The 23,814-nt window shown below is 26.6% G+C and overlaps 1 long non-coding RNA gene across 1 annotated transcript; it reads left to right on the top strand.

Annotated features, from left to right (window-relative positions):
• The first annotated feature begins 13,614 nt into the window (after positions 1–13,614).
• Positions 13,615–14,348, top strand: LOC112295519 (uncharacterized). Its single transcript, XR_002973664.3, has 2 exons — positions 13,615–13,837; positions 13,950–14,348. It is a non-coding gene; the product is annotated as an uncharacterized LOC112295519 (long non-coding RNA).
• Positions 14,349–23,814: the final 9,466 nt, after the last annotated feature.

Here is a 23,814-nt window from a genome sequence, read left to right as displayed (position 1 = left end):
GCTTCTATTTGCCCTTGCAGAGTAGCTATCTAGCCTAAAAGGTATTGTATCTAACTCTCCATTTGGAATTTCTCTTCTATATCTCCTATGCTGCAATTTTCTTACTAAACTTTACCATTATAATGTCCTCTTTCTTTCTAGTTGAGTTCTTAAAGTAACTCATTGTAGTTCCAAAATAGTATCCAATGTGATCACAATAATTGACATTTAATTAAACAGTGACTAAAAATACACTACAAAAGAATAGACCAACACTTGTTCTAATATCAATGAAACAAGATTAGATTTTCTAAGGTCTAAAACCTTATGAATTTCATACTAAGAAAGATCAAGACATAACATAAGACAAAGCATACTAGAATAAAATTAAAAGTAATTAAACAAAATTAAATATAAAAGACAAGACTAAGTAAAAAAAAAATAGAACCAAATAAAATCAAACAGAATAGAACAAGAAAAAGCAATCAAACTTTACTGAAAGAAAAAATCTAAAGCCATCCAAATATTCAAATAGCTTTAGTTAGTCTAATTTATACTTTGTTCAATTATCTCTAGAACTTTTTAAAATATCTTTAATGGTGGATCTTACTAAGATAACCACCTTTTTAGAAGATTCTAAAGATGGGCTCTATCATAATAACTACTCTAAGGCTTTTTAGAAGGTTCTATGGTAGATCCCACATGAACCACCATATTAATCTCAATTCTAGAAACTTCTCAAAAATGACTTTAATTACATATCTTTATGTCCAAATAATACAAATATTCTATCCATGCCTTATTTCACCAAGAGGTCTTCAATTTTGTAAGTATAACTTTATTTTTTAAAATTTAATCTAATCAAAAATATCACTAATTTTGAAAAAAATTCAAAAATTTAATATTAACTAGATTGATATAAAATCAATGCTTAAAAATCTCATTACAAGTTTGCTCTCAAATTTCATTTTCTAATCTAACTGAAAAACCTTCGAATCACCATAGGTACATGGTTTTGTACATCGGGGTCTAATTTCAATCCAAGTTAACAACCGGTCCTCTTTGGATATCAATATTTGATAATTTGAAGTAATTTTTACTTGAACCTATTGATAACTTCCTTCTAAACATGTCTATATCAATTACTTACTTTATTTATTTTGATTTGAGTCATTTATGTTCCTACAAAATAAATAGAAGCTTCTTCTTTAAAAGGCAGCATTAAGACTTAATCTTTTATTACCTCCCTATCATTTATTCTTATGTTTTTATTACATCTTTTTATTAGGCTCTTCTATAACAACATCCATGTTTTCATTTTTTACCATATAATTGTATTACTATACAACAATTATATATATATGTCTATTCAATAAATAACTTTTTTATTAATTATGGTTATCATCCATGACTTGATACTTTTGGCTTCTCAAAAGTTGATAATCTTATAGCAAAAGATTTGAAAAATATTTTATTTAAGCTAGATAAAAAAATAAAGGTACACATAAAAGAAGCTCAAGAATGATAAAAAACCAATCCAAATACTTATATTGGCAGCAAGATATGGTCACTTTATTGCAATATCATGACTAGTTGTCCTTGTAACAAGTTGAATTATTATAGGCTTGGATTATTTCTTATTTATGCACAAATAAATCTAATTACTTATTAATTATATGGTGGCATTTGTCTTCTTAATTATTATCTACTTTTATAAAGAAGTCTTAAATTTAAGGCAACACCAAAATAGGTTGAAATATCTTGTTTATTGGTATAAATATGATATTAGTAAATATACATGAGAGCTAGTTAAGAATCTTATAAATATAGCAAAGATTTATTGATATTTTTTTATTGATAACAGCCATCAAAATCAAGATGAAGAATAACAAATCTTTGCTATAAAAAAAATATGGTTTAGAAAAGATTGCATACTACTTTCTATCTTTATTTTTAATTTTTATATAATTTTATCACTAAAAAGATGGAGAATCAATAACTAGCACATTCAACTTAAGAGCTATTATTTGCTAACTTATTAAAAAAAATATTATAATTATCACAACTTTCAAGATGATATAATATAAACAAAGACCTTTAAGAATAATATGTTCTTTCTTGAATAAATTTTAAGATACAATACGTTTAACATCATGACTTTAAAAAAAACTTCTAATGTTTGGTGATTTTATTAGAGGTGGAAACAATTCTTGATGATATTATAAATGTTTTATTTGAAAGAAGTTGCAAAGGCCTTAACAACAATCAAATATCAAAGTGGTCTTCATTTCCTAAAATAAGATATTATCAATGGTTGAGATGACCTATCAACTATCTTTCAAAGAAAAAAGATCAAATTATGTAGCAAATATAATTTGTAGTATCTTGGACTTCATCAACATGTAGTTACTGCTCCTTATGGAACTCATCTTTAGAAAGGAAGATAATGTCATTAATATACATATTTATTTTTATAATTACTTAGATAATATAAATAAATAGAATTAGATTAAAGAAGATAAATTTAATAATATCTTTTATAGAATAGCTTATTAAAAGCTTCATAGATGCAACTTTGAATTTACGTGTGTTTGTAGTTGATTGATAGGTTAGAAATTTGGCCAACAAGTTAGTCAAATATTGTATATATTGATAGCTTGTAGTACAAGCTAACTATATGGTGCACATATAAAAAAAACTTACCTTATAAGTTAAGTCACGTGTTGGAGGTCTTATAAGACATGGCCACATAACTTTTAATTAGATAGTATATATAAAGGCAAGAGTGAAGTTTTCTTCATTCTTGTAAATACCTTTTTAGTTCTTATTCTTATTTTAAGACTTTATAGTATTCTTGTCTTTAGTATAGCAATTTTATTTTTAATATTATATTAATTTTGAATGAATATCTATTCTTTTTTGAGTGATATAAGAGTATATTGAATTTTTATTTCTTTGAGATTCACGTCCTTAACATTTGTAAGGTAAGTTTTTTCCATGTGTGTCAAGTAGCCAACTTATATTATAAATTGTCAAAATATGCAACATATGTCTAATTTATTGGTTAATTTTTTAACCTATTAATCAACTATAAACGTGTATAAAGTCAAATCCGCATCTATGAAGCTTCTATAAAGTTTTTCCATAAGATATTAGTAAATATATTTTTATTTATCTTCTACCTATCACTTCTTATCTAAATGACTATGTATGTCCATGACAAATGAGTCACATTCAAGAAAATTAGAAGCTCTATTTTCAATTGATAAGTTGAATTATTTTCAAATTTTTTGTACTTGCTATTTGATTGAAGATTTAAATATATAAATTTTTTTAAGATCGAAAATTTAAATAAAAATTATTAGAATTTAATATTTCTAAAAAAAATAGATTAGGATTTGATTAGGACTTGATAAAAATATGGATAGGATTTAATTAAAATTTAGTTAATATTTATATATAATTTAATTAAGATTTGATTAGGATTTATTTAAGATTCAATTAAAATTTTGATAGAAAATATTTAAGATTTATTTAGGATTTTAATAAAATTTAATTATATTTTTTAAAAAAATTCATTAAGATTTATCAAGATTTGTTTAGGATTTTTTAAGGATTTCATCTAAATTTGGTTAGGATTTGGTTAGAATTTACTTAAAATTATTATTTATAATTTTTTATTAATATTTTTTTACAATCTCTTTAAATATTTTATTTTTAGTATTTTCAATTATTTTTTTATTATTTATTTAGGATATTTAAACTATTAATAATTATTAAATAAATATTTTATCTTTTAATTTTTTTTAATCATAATTTTTTTAATTTTTTTTAAATACAATTATTAAGGTGAATATGTCATAAATATAACCAATATCAATAATTACCTAGATAAGAAGAATTAAATAAAAGTAAGTAAAAGTAAGTAAATAAATAATATAATATCTTGTAGAAAAGATTTTTAAAAGCTTCATAGATGACAATTTGGCTTTACATGTCTTTGCAAGTGATTGATAGGTTAATTAGTTGACCATTAAATTAACCACTTATTGTACAAGTTTGCCATGTGGTGTACCTACATGAAACTTGTCTTACAAATTAGAAACATATTCCATAAGTTTGACAGGTGTTGGAGGTTTTATAGAATGTTGTTTTATAGTTCCTACTTAGATAATATATACAAAAGTAAAAATGAAGTTTTTGTCACTCTTGTCAATTCCTTTCTTGCTTCTAGTCTAGTTTCAAGAATCTATAATTTTTTTCTTTAGCAATAGCTATTCCAATTTTTTCTTAAATATGTACAATATTTTTTTAATATTATCTTTTTTTGAGATAAATATCACATATTTATTTTTATTCTTTAACTTCTTATTTTTAAAAAATTGATAAAAATATTCTTATAATATTCAAATTTTTTTTCTTAATTATGAGTAGTTACTTATTTTTCTTAATAAGACATAAGTATATTATAGTTATGAATTATCTACTTCTAAATTAATATTTCTCTAAATTATTTTTTATTTTAATTCTTTTCTTCTATCTATCTTAAGTGATGTTAGATTTATTTATATATTTTGTATAATTATTATAAAATTTATTTTTTTATAAAAAATAATGACACAAATGCAAGAGTAAATGAAAGAAGTAATGCTTGCAATGTATCAAATAAATTTATTACTACACGAAGTAATAAGATTAGATAGAAGTGATGATATAGAGATGATTAGAATTGCTTTAACATTTACAGTACATTATATTTCTTTTTCTAAGATAGAACATTGTTCAAGCATCAAAGAACCAAGAGTTGTATTGCATGAGAAGATTGATTACACAAGATCAAAGTTTAAAGGTTTTATGAATCAAGTGCAATTGGTGATTGAGCTTCAATCTCAAAGTTATCCAACTTGAAGATTACAAGTCAAGTTTATTAAAACATTACTTTTATATTCAGCTTTATTATGGTTTTTATCTTTTTTTGAATGATGTGATCTAATATTAGATAATTTAGAGATACTTTTAGTAGAATTTTAATCTATATATATAAAATATGATGCAATTTGTTTTGCAACCAACAAGATTTACATTTTGTATCAAAACAATCATTCAATTATTCAATAACATTGCATACTTCAAAATTCTAACAATATGTAATTCATATTAAGTAAGATGATGGTCCATCCATCAACCAATTTTTCTATAGAATGTAATATAAGATAAAGGAATTAATGCTAAACTTACATGATCTTTAAAATTAAATAAAATAATTAACTTTGCTAAGAAGTATAACAATTGCCTTTTTGAGTTTTGATCTAAAAGACATATAAGTGGGCCTCAATGTTTTTACAATTTAATGGCAACAGCAACATTTTTTTAACATATACCTTCTAAAATAGAAGACATGTAAATTGGCACATTACATTTTAAATTTCTTATTGAAAAAAAATTATAAAATTAGAGATTCTAGCCACATAGAGACCATGTGGCTAGAATCTTATATAATACCTAGAAAAGGTCCTATTTTTTCTTAAAACCTTCTTCTTAATTTATAATAGATATTTACTTAGGACCTAAAAATCACAAAGTCTTTGCATTACTAGAATCAGGTGCTTCAACTTGTATTTTAAATAAAAAATTATTAAAAATCATAGAATATACTTAATAAAAAAAAAAAAAAAAAAAAAAAAAACTAACTCCATGCATGTAGAAGTCATAGATAGTCATCTATTGTCTTTTGATGATATTATTCATGAAACTAATTATGTGGAAGTAACAACAAAGGATCATAATAGCTTAGTTATATTATATATTATTAGATTTCTTAGTATTTTAATTATTTCAGATATTATTGTTAGATAATTTGAGTTTTTAAAATATTATTTATTATAAACTATCAAGATTTAGGATTTAAGATTTTTAGAATTTAGAATTTAGGATTTTATTAAGCTGATTAAGACTTTTATTAGATTAATTTAGAATCCTAAATTTAATATAATCTCATTCTTAATTTTAGATACAAGAGCTTTTATGCATATTGCAAATAAAATTAACTTTTAATATTTATACCATATCTATTTCTAATAGTGAAAAGATTTTTAGGAATATTTTATTCTTGTATAAGAATTATTTAGATGTTTTTAAGAAGAAAAAATGTAGAACTTTTTTCAAAATATCATCTTTATATTTGATCAATTAATCTTCTAAAAAGAGCTTAACTACCATTTGGATCAATATATAATTTATTAAAAAATATATTTTTTGAACTCAAAGAGTAGATTGATAAAAAAATTGCCAAAAAATTTATATGCCATTCAATATCTTTAATGTGAGTTTCTATCTTATTTGTAAAGAAAAAAGATAAGTCACTCAAAATGTGTATGGATTTTTAAAGAATCAACAAGATTATAATCAATATTTTGCACCTTCTATCTTTAATATTAAAACTTCTTAATAAATTGAATCAAATTAAAACCTATACAAAATAGATTTGTAAGGAGCATACAATTTGATATGTATTAAAAAAGTAATAAATAAAAGATTGTATTTTAAACTAAGTATAGGAATTTTAAATATAATATTATCTTATTTGGACTCATAAATGCGCCAATTGTATTTTGGCATCTTATGAATGATATTTTTTGAAAATTTATAAATAATTTTATTATTTATTATAGAAATTATATTTTAATCTATTCTAAGGATAAAAAAAGATTATTTTTTTTCTATTTTATAATAACTTAGAGAAGCAAGATTAACTTTAAAATATTTGATATATTTTTAAAAAACTAATTGATATTAGATTTTTATGAAGAATGTTTTCCAATGATTAACTTATAAATACAAAATTTAGTAGAATAAGAAAGCTGAAGCAACATTTGAAGCTTTAAAGATAGATTTTATTACAATACCAATATATTCTTTTACTCAAAAATCACTATTTTATATTAATTATAGTTATCATCCATGATTTGTTACTTTTGATTTTTCAAAAGTTAAAAATATTGTAGCAAAAGATTTGAAAAATTATCAAATAAAGCTACATACAAAAATTAAGGCACAATTAAAAGAAGCTCATGAACAACATAAAATAAATGCAAATGCCTATTGTGAAGAAAAATTTTAATTCTACATTTGTAATAAATTAATGTTAAATCAATATAAATTGAAGTTATTTTAATATAATTTAAATCCTTCTATCTAATATAATATCCTTTGGCAATCCATAATAGCAATATATATTGTTAAGAATATTTTAATTGTTTCTTCATTTGTGATAGATTTTATATTTTGTACAAAATATACCATCTTAGTGAAACAATCTACTATCATAAATATAGAATTATGAAAAATTTAAATTAAAAGATTTATTATAAAATCCATAGAAATAAAAGACTATGATTTTTTTATATAAGTAGTGGTTGTAAAAATTTGTAACATTGATAACAAAGAGTTTCTAATCTTAAAAAAACATCAGATGATTGTATAAAGTTTTTAATTGCCTTAAATATTTGAAACCACAAAAATCTCTCAAGATTAATTCTAAGGTCTTGTATCTAAAACATCTTGTAATTAAAAAGTTATGATAAGCTTAAAAAGCTTGTAATTTTGTTTCACCTTTTGAAATATATAAACATTCTTTAAAATAGAAAATATACTTTTAAAATTCAAATAAATCAGTATCATGAAATTTAGAATAATTATTCTTAATATTATGAAAAAAGAGATCTAAGGACATACTTGATTGGACTTGATCAAGAAAGATTAAATCAATGATTAACATTCATTTCATTGCTTAAAGACAAAATTGATGTGACTTCAAAAGAATAATTTTTCATTGATTGAAAATTGTATCTCCCTTTGGCATAATATAATAAAAATTAGAAAAGATATTTTACAAAAAAAATTGTTTTTATAGCTAATAAGAGATATTAAATATAAATCTTAACAAAAATACATTCTAATAGGCTTAGTAACAATTCAAAACATGTGCTTTCCTAAAATACTTGAGGTTCTTAGGATCTATTATAAAACCATCATTTAAGATGATATATCCTAAGAAGTCAACTTGAGTTGTATAAAATACATATTTTTCTATCTTGGCATATAGCCATACATCTATAATTTTTTGTATTACACAACAAAGATAAAATTTGTCTTCTTTCACATTCTTTGAGTAGATTTCTACAAATATCTCAAATATGTAAGTCTTGTTTTATTTTGTCAAAATCTGAAATCTTTGAAAATATTTCTTACTTTGAAAAGCTTTTAAAAACTTAATATATAAATCAAATCTAAAAAAAAAATTTAAAAGTTTTTTCTTACAAATTGAGCTTTGATTAACAAAAAAATCTTGAATTTTATATAAGAGTACAATTTTGTGCCTTAGAATCTAATTTCAACCTTGGTTCATAACCGGTCATTTGTAGGTATTAATTTTTAATATCTTGAAGTAATTTTTACTAAAATTTATTATTGACTTCTTTCTAAAGTTGTCCATATTTTTTATTATTTTAATCTCTTTTGTTTTTTCTTATTCATAGTTTTACAAAGTAAGTAGAAGCCTTTATTGTAGAAAGAAAACATTAATACTAAAAGTTTTTACCACCTTCCTATCTTGTATCCATGTTTTTCTATTATATCTTTCTATTAGGCTCTTCTATTATAAAATCCATGTTTTTATCTTTCACCATATAGTCGTATTATAATACAATATTATATATATATATATTACAAGAATCTTTAGTATTTCATTTCAATGTGTGTATTAAATCATTATCAAGCTCATTGAAGTAGTTCTTTGTGAAGATTTGAATTCAAGATCAAATATTTGCTAAGAAAAAAAATATAAGGTTTTTAAGATATCCTATCTTAAAAATCTTATTTTGCACCAAAAGAAAAAAATGCATCTTTTGATTTAAAACAAATAATTCGTTTGAATTCAAAGCAATTTCATTTTAAAGCAATGAAATCAATAAAGAACAAGGTTAGAGAGGTAATTTCAGAATATTTTTTTAGTCTTATTTTTAAATGATTTGGAAGGATATTAAAATTTTAAAAATATTTCAAAATAAAATATTTTTTTTAGTTATTTTGGATTTTAAAAATTAATAAGATATTTTTCATATTTGAAGAATTTATAAATACCATAGTACATGTATAGGTGAAATTTTTATATTTTTATAAATATATTTTTTTTAAAATATATTTTTATAAATATATTTGTTTTAAATATATTTTTAAATTTTAGATCAATTAAATAATTAAATTAAAGAATATAAAAAGTTGATTGGTTTAGAGTCTCAAATATTTTAATTTTTGGATCAATAAGAGTTTTTTGTGATTCTAAGAACTTTTTTAATTTGATTGAAGTAGAATATTATGAAAGTATAGTTGGCTTAGATATTTACATTTATTTTAATTTAGAAAGTGATTGAATGGTTCAACAAGATGTAACCAATTATAGAATATCAAAATTCAAATTAGAAGAAGAAGATGGCTAATACCCAAGAGTATCAAGAGTTATTTCTTTCAATTGATAAGTTTATTTTTTTTTCAAACTTTGTGTGATTTCTTTTTGCTTAAAGATTAAAATAAGATATATATATATATATATATATATATATATATATATATTCAATCAAAATATATTATTTAATTAATAATTATTGAGATTTTAAAATACTTATTGGAATTTGATTAGGATTTCAATAGGATTTATTTAAGATTTATGTAAGATTTTATTAAATAACATTTAGGATTTACTTAGGATTTTTTTAGAATTTCTTTAGAGTCTATTCAAAATTTTATTGAGATTTCATTAGGATTTTATAAGATTTTAGTTAGGATTTATTTAAGATTTTTTAATATTTTATTAAATTATTCTTTAGGATTTGTTAGAGTTATATTAAAATTTATTTAGAATTTACTTATGATTTCTATTTTTATTAATTCTTTAAAAAATTTACAATTTAATGAAGTTTTTTTTATTTCTTTAAGTTTTATTTATGATTTATTTATGATTTTTCTTGTGATTTCTTTAAGATTCTTAAGAATTCATTAAATTTTGATTAAGGTTGCTATGGTTTAATTAGAATTTATTTAGGATTCTATAAGAGTAATTAAGACCTTTATTGTTGAAATTTCTAATTTACCTTCTATAGCTAAGTAAAAAGTGAATTTTCAAGCTAAATAATATGTTATACATCAAAAATCAACTTTTAATTCTATCTTAATCATAGTTGTCTATCAAATATCAACTATACTATTTTTATAATAGATTTTGCAAAAATAAAACTTAATTTTATTTTATAATTAAGCTTATTTTTTTCACCTATTCCATCTTTATTTGACTAATTTTATGGCCTTATTAAGGCAATAAGAAAAGAAGATTTAAGAAAATTGAAAGCAAATGTTGAAACTAGAAGAAAAAAAGTAATAACTATTTTTTAAAAAATACCTAAGAAGAAGTGAAGAGTTATTAAAATAATAATATTATTATTAATAGAAAATATATAAAAGAGCCTTAATAGAATTATGGATTCAATAAATAAGCCAATACTAGAAAAAATTCAAATGTATCACCAAACATACAACATGACATTTGAATAAAGTAGATACTTAGTACTAAAAAATATCGATTCAAGTAATCATATTTTAAGATTTATTTTAAATATTCAAGAATTAAGTGATCAAAGTGGACAATATCATTTTAGCAATACAATGTCATTTGATAGAGTAATCTAAGAGAGCAATCAAAAATAAAGTATAAAATAAAATAGTATGATAGAAAGTATTATGAAACAATTGAAAATGAGAAGACCTATGTGTATAAATTAAATTAGTGCAAATAAAAATCTTTGTGAAACTTATTGAAATTTTATGAACAATATAGATTTAAATAAAATTAAAAATAATTAGAAAAATATTCTAATAGATACAATTGATACAAAACAGAGACTTTTGAGATGCAAAGTTTAAATGCTTTGTATTATGTCTTTTCTTGATAAAAGTCATTAGTATGAATTCCTAAGTTATCGGGAGAATTTACTATTGAGACTTACAAAAGGTGCTTAAAAGAAGGATCTTGATTGGATGCTTTACTAATTATTTTGATAGACCAAATGAAGAAAATATATACTTGCTAAAATTAAGATGAATTATTATCATATCTCACTTTTATGAAATATTGTGTTGTATTTTTATCATAGCTAATGATATCATATGCTTTGAAATATCCAAAATTACAATCAATTTAGGTATAAAATCTATAAAATATTTTTTTATTACTATGTAGCATTTTTAATTTATATATATTATATAATAATTTAAAGTAAGATTAATTAATTTAGATTTAATAATTATAAATAAAATAATATATTATATCAAAGAATTAGTTATAATATTTATATATATTTTAATATAAATAAGTATTAAATTTTAATTTTAGGACTTTTTACTATAAATAATATTATTGTGAATATGATCTTATCACGACTTTGGCCAATATAATTATTTGATGTTAATAGAATTGAATAATAAATCTAATTAATTAAAAGAATATTTTAACATCATTACCAAGTTTATTTCTTTTATCTTAATATATATAATTTCTATTAGATTTATAAAGAACTTTACTTTACTTTACATATAGTATTATATTTTTTATTTTTTATTATATATCATAGATAGATTATAAGTTAATTTCTATATATATATATATATATATAGAGAGAGAGAGAGAGAGAGAGAGAGAGAGAGAGAGAGAGAAAGAGAGAGAGATTTATTTATTTATATATTTATTTTATATAATATTATATATATAATATAATAAGAAAACTAAAACATATTTTGTATCATTTTATTTAAAAGCATTAATGCCAAATACATATTTTTTACTTTAATGTTATTCTATTATTGCTTTAAAATATTTACTTTCAAATAGAGTATTATATCATTTATTTAGATATTTTTAATGGTTTAATTTAGCCAAAATTTGTTTTATTCTAAAATTAAATAAATAAAAAAAAAATCTATCCAAAATTAATAATAATTTTCAAATCCTTTTCTTCTTTTGCTTAAGACTAATTACTTCATATGATTTTTTTCTTTTTTGATCTCAATAATCAGACAAATCATATTTTCCATAGATTGTAGTTTTTAAAATTTTATTAACAATAGAAATACAAGTACAAAGTTATTCATCAAAACTTTGACAACATAACAACCTCAAGCAATATTATTATGGTTTACATTACTTTGTAACAACAAATTAGTTTTCAAAGCATTTAATAAGATTCTATTAATTAATGAAGAAATTAAAAATTATCAATTATTCTTTAATATCTTCATGTGTTTTTATTGTAATTTATTTTAATATTGACAATATAAAAATTATATTATTTTCTATTATATGATATAATTTTCGAAATAATTCTTTATTCCAAAAAAATTAAAATTAATGTCTTTATAATTAAATTTTATTTCATAATATTATTCTAGAAACTTTAAAAAATTATATAATATTATTTATATTATATCAAATTAAATTATATCTATACATATATAAAATATATCTATATATAAATACATATATGAGTTCTTGCATCTTAAATCATCTATAATAATTCTAAATGGTTATTATTGCAGCTAAATTGTAATAAATCTCTATTTTAGCATAAATTTTACATACAAATCATTACTAAACTGTGTTTGTGGTTATATAATGAAGCTTTTTTTAATGTATATAATGACATTTATATATAATATTCTTTAATTCAAAATTTACATACCAATTATGTAGATAATTATACCAATTGAGATATGATAATCCAATGTATACCTATTAATTTTAATGTTTCAACAATTAATAGATCTTATTCATAATAAATCTAATATATATACATATATATATATATACATACATATATTCAAATATGTATGTGTACATTATTCGAAAAATTTAAATCAATATCTTGATGTTTCATTACATTGCATTCAATGTATGAGTGTCAATTTACACAAAACTCCTGCAATCTCTAGAGATGGCCCATCAGGCGTGATCCGCCATCACTGGGTTTCGCGGGTTTTGGAAAAACAGGCCAATCCTGGAGGAGGATCCCACCACACATAGTGGGCCTTGTTTCGGAGTTCCCAAGACTTTCTGTCATTCCTTAGCGCGGAGGCTGCCATGCGAAGAGAGGGAGGGAGGGAGGGAGGAGGAAGGGAAGGGTGCCAGGTCAGCAAGGCCACGTTCCCTCAACATTCGATAACTCGGCGGATTAAAAAGGTCATCACTGCAGTGAGGTGTTGTAGCATGCGACAAAACGTGAGGCGGCTCAGTCTGAGAGAATTGATGGTTTAGGAACCCCATATCAACTAGTCTGGCGTTGTGAATAACCACAGAGTTGCTGGCAGAAGTTTAATGTACAGTCAAACCTTTGAAGCCGACACAGGGGAGGAAATAGACACGAAGACGCGGATGGGAACACTCACGAAAGTTCCTCGAATTACCGTTGCAGTGCTGGACGAATTAGCCGCAGAGTCCAACGAAGAGTCCTTTGTGTTCACAGTAGTTACTATGGATGGATGAACACATTGTAAGACCATGCCATGAGCAATAAAAAATCATAAGTTGCCGATGTGAGTTTGTGCTCAGAAGCAATACCACAGTCTTGCCACGGAGTAAGTATTGTAACTGCTTCGTAAGCTTCATCGCTTCGTTAGCTGCACTCCATCGCGATGAGGAACACGGTGCGTGCTTCGTCCGGTGCCTTGTCCCGAGAGTGGGACATTGATACAGGCCTGCGAGACCCAGTGACGATCGCTCCCCCGCTGGACATCCCCCCAATCCCAGTTCCTCAATGTAAGCCTACACATTCAATCGTATCTTCTTAGATACTCATGACTTGGATTTTGGTATCACATTTCGTGTGTTTGCTGCTGATTGTGGTTGTTTGGATGGATTCCTCATACAGGATTCAATGTTCCAGCATCCGAACCTACTCACCGAGCGCTCTGAAGTGCGACTCGTTGCTGCGCCCGTGTGTGTGTGCGCCATGCGCATGGTTTCCATCGACCTATCGGCGGGCCTTTCTGTGTTGCGAGCTTGATTTCTCTGCACGTCCTTTGTTTTATACGTTCCTAGTGATTATATGCTCCACGGTGGTTTGAGCTGTCTTGTCTTGTCAGCTTATGGTGTGTTGCTTTTAGTTGTCCGTGTGCAACTCGCCAAACATGACCTTAGGCGTGAAGAGGTGATTTCTGACCTCCGCATGTTTACGAGCATCGCTTCACGTCGTGATGTGAATTTGGCTAGTCGGTCAAATATATAAATACACCAGGAAAACTGGTCGCGGTTCGGACTGTTGTGCTTACACTTATGTTTGTTTCAGAGATTGCGAGTCGTTCCGAACTCAATTCAGTCTCGCCGTCGGTTTATTTGGCTTGACGGCCCCCTTTCTCCGACCTCTCACTGTCGTCTGCTGATGCTGATGCATTCATCCCCTCCTTCGCTCAATGTCGCCCTTGCCGTTCCGCAGCTAGATGAGATCAAGGCTATGCAAATCACTCACTGCCTTCATGCATCATGGTCTCCTCTACAGCGTCTTGTCCACCCCGCTTAGAAATTGCGTCAGGCTCTTGCACTTCAACTCTGTGACCCCTTCCACGAGTTTGCATGCAGTTTTTCGCTGTGAGTTGTGAGAGCTGCGAGGCAAATCCGTGTTCAAAGTGGGTTCATGTTGGCGGGAGGTAACGACTGCGAATTGTCGGCCTGTGAAGCGCGCCGCAGATGCTGTCCAAGGATGTACGAGGCTTGTGAATTTTTCCCGCTTCCTTGGATCACAACACGCGTCGTAGGTCGAACTGAATGTGTGTGTTTGCATGAGCATTGAGTGCACTGCATTTGGTTGTCCCGGTGGTGATGTGCACTGGTTGGAAGGGGTATGAATGTTTTAGAAGAGACTCATCGAAGTCATGATTCAATTTGTTTTCCTGCAGCAGTCGATGTGGAATGCGAGGTTTGGGTAGAGAATGAGTGAGATGAGGGTGTTGAGTGCTGTGGAACTGGGGAGCTGGGGTGTGGAACAATGGAGAGAACAAGTGTGAAGGAAAGCATGCATGTGAAGGGCGGTGTCGTTGTGCTTGTGGGACTGTGCATCTGCTTTTGACCTTAGTTAACCAGTCCAGGAAGCATATGTTCTTGTTGTATTCAATTTCACTCGATTGATCGTTTGCAACACACTCAACATAGCAAAACAGTTTTGAACCTTCAAATGATTTGAAGTGAGAAGTTGCATCACAATAACATGCGACCATCATAGATTAGGTTGTGTCATTTTTATGCTTGAAATGGTTGCAACAAATAAAAATAAAATAGTACAAAACAAGCAATAAAGTATAAATTTCTTAAAAAAGGGTAATTTTTGTTATTTGTATTGAGAATCATAATTTGTTATTTTGAAGATGAACACATTAAAGATTTGAAGGTATTTTTGTTGTAAAATTGAGTTTCATCAAGCAAATATAAAGCTCTTAGCTGTAATATCAAATAGTAAGTAAAGTCAAAAACTTTATATTTTATAAATCACTTTTATACTTTAAAGAAATTAATCAAAAAATAAATAAAACAAATAATCCACATAACCAAATATTTTGATATATAATCTTTATTATTTTATTATTTTAATATTTTATTTTAGTACAATAAAATATTACTTTCAAAATATTAAATTAAAATCTAAGTATTTTAATTCATAATTAAATACTATATATATATTATTTTATTTTTATTTTTTGATGTTCTAGAAATGCAATTTTTTAATAACAGATTGCATCTATCATTTTTTTATGCCAAATCACTTTTTTATTATTCATATTTTAAAGACAACAAACTTTAATTTATTTAAATAATAATTTTGGTTTTTTAACACTGTCAGCACTAATGTCTTTGGCTTGCTTAAAACTAGAGCCTAAAATGCTTTTGTAAATTCAACTTATACAAAAACATAGTATATAAGCACTAAAAAAAATTCTTTTAAGTTTGGTTTATTAAAATTTTGAGGCAATAAATTCTCTTAAATTTAATTAGTTACCATATCTTTGTTCTTACTTGGACTCTAATAAAACTTATTCTTTAAAAAATCTAACAAGTAATAATCTAAATATTAAAAATTACACATTAAAACTTTTAGAAGTACGAAATTAATTGAAGAAGAATAAATAACTTATTAATCATTTTAAATAGAGCCTTTTGAAGGACCATGTTTCTTTATTTTTTATTAGTTTTACAATTAGAGAAAAGCCAATAAAAGAAATGGTCAAATCTGTCTCTCTCTTTTTTCTCCAATATTTATTTAGAAATACCCTTAATATCTAGTAATATCTCTTAAGAATCCTTGTCTACTAAATAGCTTTTGATTGCTACTAAATTAGCTATTTTAGCTGCATTTTTTTATGCAACTTTTAAGATCTATTACTTTCTTTATAATTCATATGTATTGCATCCAAAAATCTAAAAAATATATTTTTTCTCAAAAAAACACCATTTAGAACTTTGAAAAAAAATTCTTTTTTAAAAACTTTCATATAATTTTAAAATATATTAAGTATAATGAATAAAAAATAAGATACTTATAAATGACTTTTTGTGGTTTTTATTGATCAAATATATTTGGTGACTAAAATTTTTTTACAAGTCTTATGCTACTAGTTTATGACTAAATAGTTGTCACAAAATAATACAACATATTAAAAAGATTATTTCAATATATTTTAAAAATTAATTATATATAAAGAAAAATAAAAAAATAAAATAGAATTTTTTTAAAGGTTTTATTATAAACCATTGATGATATTTTTAAAACTTTTTCATATGTTTTTTATTTTTATCTTTTGGACTAGTGGTTAAGCTAGTAATATATTTGGTGAATCAAAATAGATTAAGATATCTTTACTTAATAATTTCATTGGCTTAATTTGACTTGCTATAAATTTTTTTTTAAAATAATTAGATTAGATTATGTTAGCATTAGTACTTTAAGTATCCATCTAATTGTTAAAATCACGTAGAAAAATTTTAAGATTATTCTAATTTATGCATGTATCAAAAAATTATTGACTTAGTAGAGTCTAATATATTTATGTTCTAGCATTGCAATAACCTATAGAAATTTCTTAATCATAAAGAATTTTTTTAATAGCTTATTATTAAAAAAAAACACATATTGAATTACATAAATTTGTACACAATTCAATTTGATCAAATCAAGCTAAATCAATAGATTCAACTTCACTAAATATAGAATATTTTATTATCTAATTATAATATTTATTTATAATTATATCGATTTTATAGTATAATTGCTTAGATACTAAATAATAAAGAATTAAATAAAATTATTTAGTAAAAATATAGAACTTACAAGTTTTGATTTGGTTTGATATAATACACAAAGGAAAATTTGTTTAAAAAATCATTAGTATTTTTAAAATCAATAATATGAATTCTATTGACATTATTTTTAAAATAATGACTTTAATTTTCATTAAAAGTATAAATGTACAAGATTTAGAGTCATATTAGAATTATAAGAGTTCTTTCTTCTTTTTTTAAAAAGATCAAGCTTATAAATACTAAGCACAATATAAAATATAATTATCTCTTTTATATTCAATATAATTTTTTGTACAAAGTTAGGATAAATAAAAAATTATCTTTATAAAATTAAAAAATAATAGAGAAATTGTTTTTAGTTCCAAGTGAATTGATATAGTGTGTGATATAATATAAAAGAAAAAATTGATCTACATACCAAATTGTATTTATTGATGGCAAATAGAAATTATCTTCTTTCAAAGACTAGGTAGCAACAAAGTTATTATGATGTAGAGAATCAAATATTTTTTAAGCTACAATTAAGATAATTTTTGTAGACTTTTGGTTTAATAAAACATAATAGATATAACATCAAAATTCTAAGATTGAATGATATTAGAGTTTATTTTTTTAATATTGGTGAGTATGTTTCTATTTGGTGTTGAAGATCAACAAGTTCTTACTTAGTTGCCACTACATGAACATTAATCATAGTAAGTTGCTAATAGTCAAAAGACAGCAAAGGATTAAAAGAAGTTACTATGGTTGTGGCTAGGGTTTTAAGGTAGCGACTAGGTTAAGATGAATCTAGGTCTAGTTGGAAGGATGAAGGTGACTCTGAATGAAGTACATGTACTTGGGATATAAACTCCACCTTTAAGTAAAGGATGTTGGAAGTAAGAGACATCTTTCTCCACACTTCTATTCGAATACAATCCTTGTTGATGTTAAGTATTTGTAGCTTTTAGACTTCTTTTCTTCAATAAGTTATAGGCCCACTCACATTTGCTTGAGTATTTTTTGAAGTTCTTTGAAGTGGTTGTGTAAGTGTAGAGTAGATCAAGTTGTTGTTGCTGATGTTAGAGTTTAGAAGTATCTAACTTTCAATTCAGATGTAGTTCTAGAGCTTGGTTTGCTCTTACTTATAATTAAGAGCATTTTTGGTGTTGGTGTTTGGTTTTTCACCTTAAAACAAAGTTATAGAACACTTGCATTGTCCTATTTCTAAGATAGATCTTTAGTGATCTAAATTTATAGTTTCATGTCCTAAAGTTACTAATTGTGCTTAAAAGGCCTCTTATGGTGTATAGAGGTGATTTGTGAGTATAAGAGTGATATTAGAGTGGCAAATCAAATTTGAAACACTTAGATAGGTCATCAAACTTATGAGAAGTCTTAGAAGTGAAGTTGAGAGTGTTTTTGAGAGTTAGAATACTAGTTTGTTCACAAAGAAGGATTCTGTGATTTTAAGGCAGCAAAACCTTCTTGCTGATTTTGAGAGCATTAGGACTTCTTCTTACAATTTTTTTTGATACAACTCTTCCTTAGATATGGCTTCAAGTGAAGGTGAAGGATTGATAGTTACTAGGAAGTTTAGAGGAGAGAATTTCTACCATTGGAAGGTAAAAATAGAACTTTTGTTGATATCTTTGGATTTTTGGAATATTGTAGATGAAAGTGAAGAGGCTCCAAGCATAGATACTGATATAAAGGAGAAGAACGAGTTCAAACATCATAAAAAGAAGGCTTTTGGATTGATTACAACTAATATAGATGAAGCCAACTTCTCCCACATTATCTCTCACAAAGAACCAACATAAGCATGGAAGACTCTTTGCAATATCTATGAGAGCAAGAACTTATCCAACATCATCTATATAAAGAAGAAGTTCTTCACTTACAAGATGGAAGAAGGTGAAGACCTCATGGCTCATGTGAATAAAATAAAGCCTCTTGTAAACCAACTAACAATTCTTGACAAGCCTTTAAAAGAAAGTGATAGTGTCATGACCTTGTTGATAAGCCTTCTCGAATCCTAAACTATCTTATTGTGGCATTGGAGTCTATTAAACAAAAAAGAGCTTACAATGGACTATGTGACGATAAGACTTGCCTATAAAGTAACCAAGAAGAAAGAAAAGGAGCTCCAAAGTGAAGATTCAACATTCTACTCATGTCAAGACAAGATTAACTATCCAAATCAACGAGGTAATGTCAAAGCTTGCTTCATTTGTGGCAAAGTAGGCCATTTTACTCAAAATTGCTACAAAGGCAGAAAGATGGAGAAGGAGAATGTAAATAGTATACAAGATGAGTTTGGAGGACAAGATTATGCATTCATGGCAATAAATGGAACCTCTATAGTTGTCATATCAAGATGGATTGTAGATTTAGGTTATTCCAAGCATATCACACCTTATAAGTGTTCATTTGACACTTATGAAGCTATTTTAATATCAAATGTGGTATTAGTAAACAGTGGCACATGTGAAGCCATTGGAATTGGCTTTATTATGGTGGATGTGGTTGTGAATGGACAAACCAATAGGATCAAATTCAAAAACGTCTTTCATGTGCCTAAGATGAAGCAAAACCTATCTTTGGTTAGTTAACTTATAATGGAAGGTTTTATAGTTTAATTTGACATGAATGGATGTTTTGTAAGAACATTGAGTAGAGACAAGGTCTTGAAAGGCTTGAAAGAGGAAAATTTGTACTACTTCATATGTAAGAAGGTGAATAGAATAGATATAGCCGCATTTGCTGAGTTTACAATAAACCAAGTCAAGTTGAATATATGGCATTGTTGCCTTGGCCATTTGAATGTAAAGAGCATGAGAGAGTTCATGTCTATGGTAAGTGGCTTTGATCTTGGCAGTATAAGCCAAAATTCAAAACAACTTGCATGTGAAGGATGCATACAAGGCAAACAACAAAGGGCCTCATTTCCAAGGAGTGTAGCAATATGTACTACCAAGTTACTAGAGATTGTTCATTTGGATATATGTGGATCTATGAAGAACATAAGTATAGAAAAATCAAGGTATTTTTTGACTTTCATTGATGATTATTCAAGAAAGATTTGGATCTACATTCTTAAAGCCAAGAGTGAATGCTTTTGGAGGTTTAAGGAGTTTAAAGCACTTGTTGAGAAACAAAGTGAATGTAAGATCAAGGTCTTGTATATGGACAATGGAGGTGAGTACATGTCTAAGTAATTTGATATTTATTTGAAGAATGAAGGAATTGCTAGACAAACCACAACTCCATATACTCCACAACAAAATGGTATTGCTGAAAGGACAAATCAAACCATTGTAGAGATGGCAAGAAGCATGCTTCATGTGCAAAATCTTGGCTATGAGTTTTGGGTGGAAGCTATAGTGAATGCAGTGTATACAAGAAATAGGTGTCCAATAAGTGCTCTTGCATCAATGACACCACAAGAAGATTGGAGTGGGAGACAACCTTGCATTTTTCATATAAGGACCTTTGATTGCATTACATATGTAAAAACACCAGATTGTATGAGGTCCAAACTTGATGCAAAAGGTACAAAGTCTGTATTTCTTAGTTATTGTGAAGGTACTAAGGCATATAGGCCAATGTACTTAGAAACCAAGAAGATCATCAAAAGTCGTGATGTTGAGTTTTTGGAGCACAAGAGTGCTTGTAAGTACCTAGAGATGTGTCAAAGTGGGAGTAATGGTATGTTTATGGACACATTTTTGAATTCAACAAAGAAACAAGAAGATGAAGACAATGAAGATAATGAAGATGAAAAGCCAAAGAAGGTTGAAAAGATGAAGGCTCCTACAATTGCTAGAACCAGCAATGAAAGAAATGAAGATGTTGAACATTGGGATGATGATAATGGTGAAGAGTACCAACCATTGCGTGAGAAATGACAAGGTTTAAGATAGAAGAAGGTTTGGAAAAGAACATAGAGTGCAATAAGGTGAATGTTCTTGTATAAGTGAAAGAAGGTATCTTTTGAAAGAAAGAAGGTAACATGGCAAATTGTGGAAGGATCACATCTTCCCTCAAGTAAGTAAAGAACATTCAAATGTTGCTCTTCTTACTGATCCACTGTCTTTGTGTAATGCTATGAAGTGTAAAGATGCAATCAAGTAGAAGAAGGCTATAGAAAAAGAGTACCAATCTCTTATAGACAATGGTATATGGAAATTGGCACCTCTTTTAGCAAATTGATCTAGTGTTGGTTGTAAGTGGGTGTTAAGGACTAAAAGAGATGCAATGGGTGTGGTGGTGAGGCACAAGACAAGATTAATTGCTAAAGGATATTCACAAGTTATTGGAATTGATTTCACCAGGGTCAAATTCACCACCATTAGGACTATTGTAGCAATTTGGGAGCAATGGATTTGGAAATACTCCAAATAGATGTGAAGACAACCTTTTTGAATGGAGAATCATAAGAAGACATTTATATAGACCAATCTCAAGTATTTGTACAACAAGACAAAGAACATCTTGTGTACAAATTGAAAAAATCATTGTATGGATTGAAATAATCACCAAAGGCATGGTACCAACGAATTGATACTTTCTTTGTCAAAGAAGGATTTGTGAGGAGTGAGGCTGATTATTTATTGTATGTGATGCAATCTATAGACTTTTTGCTAATTGTAATCCTTTATGTTGATGAATTGATCATCTTGGCTAATAATATGAAAAAGATGGATTGGATGAGGGCCAAATTAGAGAAGGAATATGAGATGAGTGATTTGGGAGAGTTGCACTATTACTTGGGAGTGGAATTTGTAAGAGATCATGATAATAAGACCATTATAATAAGCTAAATCAAGTACATTAAAGAAATATTGAAACGATTCAACACGGAGGAGTACAAGTCCATTGAAACACCCTTGGAAGTAAATTTGAAGTTGATGAAGCTCATGGATGAGGAGTTTGCATAAGTTCAAAATAAGATACAAAGTGTTTCATACGAGACAGCAATAGGCTCACTCATGTATGCAATAGTGGCCACAAAAGTGGATCTTGCATATGCGATGAGTGTTGTAAGCCAACACATGTCTAAGGTTCGACCATTGCATTGGACAATGGTAAAGAGGATATTGAGGTACTTAAAAAGTACAAAGGACTTCAAATTGTGCCTTAGTAGTAAAAACATTGATTTATAAGGTTATTGTAATACAGATTGGGCTGGAGATACAAATGATAGAAGATCCACAATATGATATGTGTTCTTCATTGGAGTGGGAGCCATTTCATAGAATTTCAAGAAACAACCTACTATTACAAGATCAATGATAGAAGCAGAGTACATGACAAGAAGTCATTGTGCAATGGAGGCATGTCAGATAAGGCAACTCTTAAAAGACATTGGTCTAGTGGAATTACAAGCAACTCTAATTATGTGTGACAATCAAAGATGTCTTGCATTTACCAAGAATCCAAAACACCATTCAAAGACCAAGCACATTGATGTTCTACATCATTTCATACGAGAGAAGATTGAAGATGGAATAATAGGTATGAATTATTGTGCTACAAAAGACATGCTTGTTGATGTGCTTAGAAAGGCATTAGTGAAGGATAGACATCATAACTTGATTCAAAGATTACGATTAAAAATCTTTTAAAAATTAACAAAGTGGGAGTATTGAAGATCAGCAAGTTCTTAGTTAGTTGCTACCACATGAAGATTTATTATAGTAAGTTTCTAATAATCAAAAGATAGAAAAAGATTAAAAGAAGTTACTGTGGTGGCGATGTCGAGGTAGAGAGAGTTTGCCTCAAGAAAGCGTTGGGCTTCTTGTTGCCACTAAATACTCAATCAAGTCTAAGATATAAAAAAACAAGTTTATACATATAATATTTTCTCTTTTGGGGCAATTACATCAAAATACAAGCCAAAGTACCAAGAAAACACCCAAATGTATGATAAAGATCTTAAAACCTTATATATCCTTATGAGAGATATTTCTCGAACTTCAACAGCTCATATCTCACGATCGGACTGTCCAAACAATCCTAAATTTTACGTAAAGTACTGATATGTTTTCAAAAACTACCATAAAAAAATTCAACTGCAAATTCGTTACAGATCTTGAGATATCACCAAAATCCTAACAATAGCTTTAAACCCTAGCTTACATACACTCGTGTCCTAATTTCTTCATATCTCACAAAATAAGTACTCAAATACCATGAAATTTTGATTTATACATTCTTAATTTAATAACTCACACTTATAGAAATTTTGAGCCAAAAGTTTGTCCAAGAACTCAAGATATGGCTCCAACCATTACTATCAACAAAATGACTCACTTACTACCTTTGAATTATATGTGTTGTCTTCAATGCCCTATAACTTTTTCATCTAGACTTGAAATTCGTCAAATAGTACATGTAAAGTCTAGTTAAGAAAGTTTCTTCTCCAATTATAGTCGCCAATCTTTCATTGCTTTCCGTACGCA

Source organism: Physcomitrium patens, chromosome 18, assembly GCF_059467195.1.
Source record: "Physcomitrium patens ecotype Gransden chromosome 18, ASM5946719v1, whole genome shotgun sequence".
NCBI classification, from domain to species: domain Eukaryota; kingdom Viridiplantae; phylum Streptophyta; class Bryopsida; order Funariales; family Funariaceae; genus Physcomitrium; species Physcomitrium patens.
The sequence above is the reverse complement of the archived record's forward strand: the minus strand, read 5'-3'. Positions and strand labels throughout refer to the sequence as shown.